An 8734-nucleotide genomic window follows, 5' to 3' on the forward strand; every position below is an offset into this window, starting at 1 on the left:
TATTGAGGTAACTCAACCTACCGCTAGGGTCGAAGGCTACTGCCCAGAGACCAACAGTGACGGCGTCAACCTGGACAAGGACCTCCTAGAGGAAATGCGACACAAGGCCCATTTGCACAACTTGCAAAACAAGCAGCAGGTATCGCGTTTCTACAACGCCAGGGTCAAAGCCCGGAACCTCCAATTGGGGGACTGGGTAATGAAGGAAGTCATTCCACCGCCAACAAAACTCTGCCCAACAAAACTCCGCCCAACTTGGGAAGGTCCATACAAAATTGTGGAAGTCGTTAGCCCAGGCACCTTCTACTTAATGGACAAGGATGGCGTCACAACGACCCACCCTTGGAATACCGAACACCTTCGGTATTACTACAAATAGTTATGCCGCTACCCAGGAGCATCTTGACTTAGCAAAATTTTTGTTCAATATTTAGCTAAGGGAAGCTACCCAACGGGTACTACCCCACTTTTGTAAACGCTGATCAATCAGCTATCAATGAAACGAGGAATTATTCAAACCATTGTTACCAAGTCTAGCACTGAGGGCAACTGGCAACGCCAGCAATCGTCAGCGGACCACGTCCGCTACATGGTGCACTTGGACCAATCTTAATTCCTTTAATGTTTCATTGATTGGCAAAAGAAAACTCTAAGTCAAAACCCTAGCGGTACAAGCATATCATGACAAACACCAAATTTCAAACCTTCATTCCATATAAAGGGCTGGGACTCCCCACCCAAAAGTGTTCATTACAAAAAAAAAAAAAAAAAGTTTACGCCTCAGCGGCTACAAAAAGGGAGTTCCAACATCTCTCAGGGGTTGGCCTCAGCATCTTCACCTTCAGCATGCGGCGGCGGGTGTGCGCGGCTTGTTTGGTCAGACCCTCGGGCGGTGGGACTTGGAGTCTCTATGGTACCATCCGCCCGAGTATGAGCCGCCAGGAAACCAGCACGGGACACCTCCGACTGGGTAGGAGGAGGAGTCCGCTGGGAGCCATCCGCCGGGTGTGCGCCACTCTCTCCGCTTCCCGAGCGAGCGCCTTCGGCTTGGGCGGGGACCACACCTTTCGCCGGCGGGGCATTCTGGGCTGGCGGAGCATTGAGCTGGGACGCCTTCACCCAGTCGATAGCACCCTTCTGTTTCAGCATCTCCACATTGGCTAGGGCCCCAGCCTTCGCCGACTCAGTCATTGCCTTTTTGTAATCCGCCGACTATTTGAATGCCTCAACAGCGGCGGCCGCAGCGCGGTTCCCTTCAGCTCTCAGGCGGGCGACCTCACCCTCCAGCTTCTTCACCTCAGCTAATCTGGCGGTGGACTCCCGTTGCAGGATATCAATCTTTTTATCCATGGCAGCCACCCGTTCCTGCAGCAGGGACATGTCTTGCTCCAGCTTGGAGACATGATCATTCCGCTCCAAGTCCCGCTGGACGGCCACCACCAACTTGCCGCGGGCATCTGCGGCATCACAATCCACCTCCGCCACCCTGTCCCTGGCCTCCGCCAACTCTCTCTAAAGACCCTGGACCTCCTCCCTGAGCTCCCGCTCAACCCGGGGCTGCTTCGACGCCGCCAGGAACATTTCGTGCAGCCCAACCGACAGGTGACCGAAGGCTGAGCTAAAGGGCGACTGATCAATGGCCGTTGGGCGCGAAATCCCCGCTAGGCCACCAAACCCCAGCCGCTCGCAGAGGTGATAGAGAAATTCCCGCTCACCGTCGGTCATGAACTCTGCGTACGCGGCGAACGAATCCAGGTCGCTCGCGGGCGCCTCTCTCTCCTCGACCACGGGAGCCTTGGGTGGAGCTTACCGAGCCTTCTTCTGCTGGCGGGCCCCGATGGTCTCCACATCGTCCCCCTCTTCCTCACCAGCGGAGTCATTTTTCCGGCACCTTCGCTGTAGCACCTTTGTATTTCCAGCAGCAGGCCTCAACCCCTTCGGCGGCTGCTCCAACCCGGCGGCGGTGCCAGTCCCCGCCGGCTGCACCACCTTCTCCTTCTGTGGCCCGCGCCGGTTGGCAGGAACCCTCTCTTTCAGCGGCGCGCCTACAGTAACTCTGCTCCCGCCGGCAGCCCCACTGACCACATTGGCCCCCGCCTGAACGACGGGCAGGCCGTCACCACCAAGATGGGAGTGGTGCGGCATAGGTAGCACCACTGGAACCTCGGACGGGCTCAATGCCAGCATTTCCGGGTTCACGACCGTCTGCTGAGCCGCCAGCCCAGAGGCATACATGGTCTCCAGGAAGTTATCGATCTCAACGCGGTCCATAGCTTTGTCGAAAGCGTCGCGGCTCTCTTTGTTACCTGGCGGAGTTTCTAAAAAAAAAAAAAAAACAAACCAGTCAGCCTGAGACAATCTGATCAAAGGTACAATGTGGCGGAGATTTCTTACCAACGGCACGAGTCAGTCGTTGATCGACCAACAACTCCCAACCGGTAAGAAGGCGAAAGTCCAGCAAGTTGCGATTCCGCCAACAGCCTCTGATGCGTGCCACACGACACTCTTCTTCACGAGTCAGGTTATAGTGCAAGCCCGCTGCACAAACAAACAGTAATCGTTAGTAGAAATACAAGGCTATGGATAAGAGAAACCGCCAGCTATGTTCGGCGGAGACCTGCAAACAACCTCGGATATGCTGAAACTCCGACTCAATCCTAAACGTCGGCTCCCCCTCGTTGGACCCAACTTGATATTCCCACCCCGCCGTGGCAACACAGAAGGTCCCTGCCAGTAGGACATGGAATCCCTTAGGTTCTCGATCAGCTTGGGCGCTCCCTGGCGGCGGCTCAAATTCACTTGCCCTCTGCAACCTTGGCACTTCACATACACCAGCTCGTAGAAGTGCAGCACTTCCGCCACAGTTGGCCCCTCACAACCGGACAACCGCCACAGTGAGTTCAACGCCAACATCAACCGCCACATGTTGGGACAAATTTGCCCAAAAGCAAGGCCAAACTCGCACACCAAGATTTAAAGATTTGGCACTAGCAGGAGTGTCACTCCTTGGTGGAATATCACCTCGTGCACGGCGGCAAACCCCTCTGGAAGAATCGATGCCTTCTCGTCCACCGTCGGCGGACGCAGCTTCACCGAACCTGGCAACCGGAACATCCGCTTCACCCGGTTGATGGGGGCAACAGTCATCCTCCCTCCTGCCTCGTCAACAGGGGTGCCGTCCTGGAGGACCCACGCTGACTCAGCATCCTCCCCCGCCACCTCTCCCCCGTCAGCGGAGCCACTGGCCGCGCTGTTACTTGCCAACCGCTCATCACGCCTATTTTTGGCAGCGGCGGCCTCCCCTGCCCTAGAACTCTCTGGACGCGAGGCACGACCCATGGCTACTTCCCAGGGTATGGTTTGTAGCGGCTCAACCTCTAGCGGTTCTGGCAGTGAGGTTCCTGCATGGGCAGACGGATGCAACGAGTCAATCAATATTCTATCCGCCACGCTGAACGACACGTCAGACCCGGAATCCTCACTGCTCGAAATCTCTACGACGTTAGCCATCCCAAACCCTAAAACCCAAATCAGTTAGCTCAAACAGGATCTAGCCTATGCCTATATTAGTTATAGCCAAGAACATCAAGAACAGTTACCTAGAAAATGCCAAAACAAGAACAAACACAGTCAACCCAGATTCGACCATCTAGCAAATCCCTAAACATCAACTCTCTGCCAAACACCATCACCCACCCCCAGATCTCACTCTACACCCTCAAAACACACCAGAGAGGAACAGATAACACACCAAAAACAGAAACAATAAAACCCAGAAACCAACAGACCCAATGAAACAGGGAAGAGAATCAAGATACCAACCTTAAAGGCGAAAACTCCGGTATGATGGTGAACGATAGTCTTCGATGAGGAAAATCTTCATTTTTCCGAAAACGATAACTCCACGAAATCCCAGCAGCCTCTTTCTTAAGTCTTGGACGAACAACGCTTGAAGATGACGAGTAGAGTTTGAAGCCTTAGCAAAGTGTCAAATCTCGCTGAGTTCCCCCCCTTTTATGTCAACATCAACGAATTCTAAACCTTCCACTGAAAAATGACATCGCGCACCAGCCGTACACGTGTCCCACGTCTCCACTTACTCTCCGGATTAACCGAGGCGTCGCCTCGGTTACAAAATCCATAATTACTCGCATTAATGGCGAGAAGACGGCCAAGCTTAGGAGACACGCCTCCAGACGCTAACGCTCTAGAAGTTGGCCACGTGTCGATCGTCATCAGACGAAGCGTCTAATGGAAGTAACCACTTGGGAAGAAATCACCAACCGTCGGAAGTCTCCGCTGAGCGAAACCCTGCCAGAGGAACTTCTCCCTTGTCACCTTCCAAGTGACAAAGTCTCCGCTGAGCGAAACCCCGCCAGCGGAACTTCTCCCTTGTCACCTTCCAAGTGACAAAGTCTCCGCTGAGCGAAACCCCGCCAGCGGAACTTCTCCCTTGTCACCTTCCAAGTGACGTAGTCTCCGCTGAGCGAAACCCCGCCAGCGGAACTTCTCCCTTGTCATCCTGCAAGCGGGGCGTCTTCCGCTACACACCTCTAGCGGAACCCCCTTTTCATCTTACAAGCAGTGCTTTGTTCATCGCAATACCGCTCAATAAAATACCGCCAAGCACATCTACTGGACCCTGTTTCCTGCTTCAACCAGCTGGGGGATATCCGCCAGGGCGGATCCCGAGGCCACGCCTCACTCTGACAACTACCGCCACCCGGCGTTACGGTCAGACCGTCCCTAGGGGACACGGGGACTTATCAACAGTCTACGACGGCCCTGATCAGGCACGTTGACCCCAGTCACTTGGGTACTAAAGATTGGGCTCGCTATCTAATACCCTCTGCTCCGTGCAGCTCCCCCTCAACAAACAATTTGCCGACCATCCGGAGGTCTATCTTAGCCGGGGAGTGGGGGACTCCCTGGGGGGCCTAGCAGGGGCCCACCCGAAAGGGTATAAAGCGTTTGCTCAGTAAATCCATGGTTGACAACGCACTGACGCTAATTATGCTGTTGCAAGTCTAGCGGAAGATAACGCTTCAAACCGCCGAACAACTCCCCAACCAAGATTGCCCTCCTTGACTAGGGACTTGGGGGACTTGTACATACATGTACATTTACAAGCATAATTAGCTATAATGAACTACGCTCATGGTACCGCCAGAGGTACTGATTCCCGCCAAAGGAATAGCCTACGGATACACAGCCTGAGCCTCGGATAGCCCCCAGATCACCGCCGACGCGCTGCCACGCGCCGTGCCAAGATAGCATCAGAAGCTCCTGAAGCTGGGGATTGAAGCACATCAGTCCCACATCGAAAACAAGGAGAAGATCAGCCTCCTCCTCACCTATAAAAGGTTCTCTCCTCTCTCCTCATTAATTACGCATTTAATACCCATTTATTGTTATGCTGTCTATATGCATTGACTGACTTAGGCATCGGAGAAGTGAAGACCGCCCAACGCGGTCTCCCTCTAACGCCCTGTCTTTCGTTTGACAGCTAGCGAAGATCACCAAATCCACAGAGTAGCGGTCCGCCCACCGGACCCGCGTTAAACGAAGGTTCGGCTACCGCCGGACTTTGAGCATTAACAAGCGGGTTGGAAATGGGTGACCTGTTTAATAAATAGGTTGTGTTTGAGTTTAAATTTTTGACACGATTATTAAATGGGTTGGGTTTGGGTTTGTATCTTGCGACACTAAAAATACCTTGACCTGACACGAACCCAACCCAACACGACCCATTGACAGCCCTACTGCAAACTGCAAAAGGAAAACCAGTCTGGAATAAGAAAGATACTAATAAGTGTTTTCTTGCTTGTACTGATGTTATTAATGCTACATGTCTCTTAACCTGTGTAAGTACAGATAAAACTTCAACTCACATTGAAGCCACATGCTTGGTAGCACTCACAGCTTTGGCAGACAAACGTCGAGATTTTTGGTACATTGACAGTGGCTGTTCCAGACATATGATTGGAGACAAAGCCTGGTTTTCCTCCTTCGAGGATGAATGCATAACTGGTTCTGTTACTTTTGGTGATGGAAGGAAAGCGAGTATCCTTGCAGGAGGCACTGTGAATACTCCAGGCATACCTAATCTCAAAAATGTGCTTTATGTTGAGGGTCTAACCGCAAATCTAATTAGTGTCAGTCACTTGGCAGATGACTATGAGGATGTGTGGTTTAACAAACAAAGGTGCTTGGTGCTCATCACAAAGGAGAAGGTATCATGGGAGGTAAGAGATATTTTGACAATTGTTATCATATTCAAGCTAATGAATCTCTTAACATGCAATCATGTCTATCAGTAAGATCCACAGAGGAGACTTTTGAACTTTGGCATAGAAGGTTGGGACATGTGAACTATCAAGATTTATTAAAATTGTCCTCTAAGCAGTGTGTTAGAGGCTTGCCTGCTCTCAATGGCAAGACTGACAAGATTTGTGGTGACTGTAAAATTGGGAAACAAACCAAGGCACCTCACAAGGTGGTGAACTCTGCCACAACCAAACAAGTCTTGGAACTGCTTCACATGGATCTCATGGGACCGGCTCAATCTGAGAGTATTGGAGGTAAGAGCTATATGTTAGTGGTAGTGGATGATTTTTCTAGATATACTTGGGTCAACTTCTTGAAAGATAAGACTGAAACATTTGAATCTTTTAAGAACTTGAGTCGAAGGATGTTGGTTGAGAAGCAGTCCTCTAACACTAGCATAGTAAGGGTACGATCAGATAATGGTACTGAATTTAAAAATGTTGCCTTTACTAACTATTTTCATGAGCTTGGTGTGTCTCATGAGTTCTCAGCTCCAATCACTCTTCAGCAAAATGGAATTGTGGAAAGGAAAAATAGGGTACTGTTGGATATGGCTAGAGTAATGATGCATGCTGCAGGCCTCAGCACAAATTTTTGGGCTGAAGCTATAAGCACTGCCTGTTATACTATCAATAGAGTCTTCCTGAGACCAGGGACTGACAAGACTGCATATGAACTATGGAAAGGTAAGAAGCCCAACATAGGGCACTTCCATGTTTTTGAAAGTCCCTGCTACACCTTGAGGGATAGGGAGCACCTTGGTAAGTTTGATGCAAGAAGTGATGATGGTGTGTTTCTATGATATTCTGTGAACAATAGGGCTTACCGAGTCTACAACAAGAGAACTCGAGTTGTTATGGAATCTATAAATGTTTCTATTGATGATCAGTTTGTCAAACAAGAAGAATCTTTTGCAGATGTACCATCAACCTCAAACTCAACCACATCTCCATTGAGTGAGTCAGTCGAAGATGAGGAGGAAGAGATGGCTAACAACATTTTTGAACCAGCTTCGATAATGAGAAGAGGCTTCAAACAAGTTCAAAAGGATCATTCCAGTCAAGATATCATTGGGAATGTGTCAGATGGTCTAAATACTAGAAAGCAAGCTGCTGCATAGGTAAGTCAAGAAAAGGTACTGCTTTGCTTTATCACAGAAAATCAAATAAACATGAATATTATATCTCAGTTTGGTTTTGTGTCCTTAATTGAACCTAAGAATGTAAAGGAAGCCTTAGGGGATGATAACTGGATTGGTGCTATGCAGGAAGAGTTAAATCAATTTACTAGGAATGATGTATGGTATCTAGTACCAAGACCTAGTAATTATAATGTCATAGGAACCAAGTGGATTTTCGGGAATAAAAGCGATGAAAAAGGGGATGTGACTAGAAACAAGGCTAGATTAGTTTCACAGGGATACACATAGGTTGAGGGCCTTGACTTTGATGAAACATTTGCTCCAGTTGCACGGTTGGAATCTGTAAGATTGCTTTTGTCTGTAGCTTGTCTAAGGTTCAAACTGTTTCAAATGGATGTGAAAAGTGCTTTCCTAAATGGGATCTTACAGGAAGAAGTTTATGTAGAACAACCTCAGGGGTTCAAGGATCCACACAACTTGGATCATGTGTACATGCTCAAGAAGGCATTGTATGGACTGAAATAGGCTCTTAGAGCCTGATATGAGAGGCTATCAGCTCATCTTGTGGGCAAAGGGTACATTAAGGGGTCTGTTGACAAAACTTTATTTGTAAAACAATTAAAAAATGACATTGTCATTGCACAAGTGTATAAGTTGATGACATTGTGTTTGGTTCTACATCTGAGTACCTTGTCAAAGAATTTCAATCTATCATGGAGAATGAATTTGAGATGAGTATGTGTGGTGAGCTAACTTTCTTCCTTGGATTGCAAGTAAAACAGCTTAACACGAGAATGTTTCTATCTCAAACAAAATGTGCTAAGAATCAGATCAAGAAATTCGGACTTGAGTCCAAGAAAGTAGTAAATAATCCCATGAGGACCAGTACAAAGCTCAGTGAAGACAAGGATGGAAATTCTGTTGATCCCCCTCTCTATAGAAGCATGATTGGTAATCTATTGTACCTCACTGCCAGTAGGCCGGATATCTCATACAGTGTTGGGGTATGTGCAAGATTTCAAGCAAATCAAAAGGAGTCACACCTGGAAGCTGTCAAGCGAATTCTTCGATATATCTCAGGTACAGTTTCTTGTGGCATCTTCTATACCTTTAACACTAATGTGGAAATTGCAGGTTACTCGGATGCAGACTGGGGAGGTAGTCTAAAAGATAGAAAAAGTACTTCAGGAGGTTGCTTCTTTGTTGGGAATAATCTGGTGGCATGGCACAGCAAGAAGCAAAATTGTATATATATATATATATATA

This window comes from Rosa rugosa, chromosome 7 (assembly GCF_958449725.1).
Source record: "Rosa rugosa chromosome 7, drRosRugo1.1, whole genome shotgun sequence".
Classification (NCBI taxonomy): Eukaryota; Viridiplantae; Streptophyta; class Magnoliopsida; order Rosales; family Rosaceae; genus Rosa; species Rosa rugosa.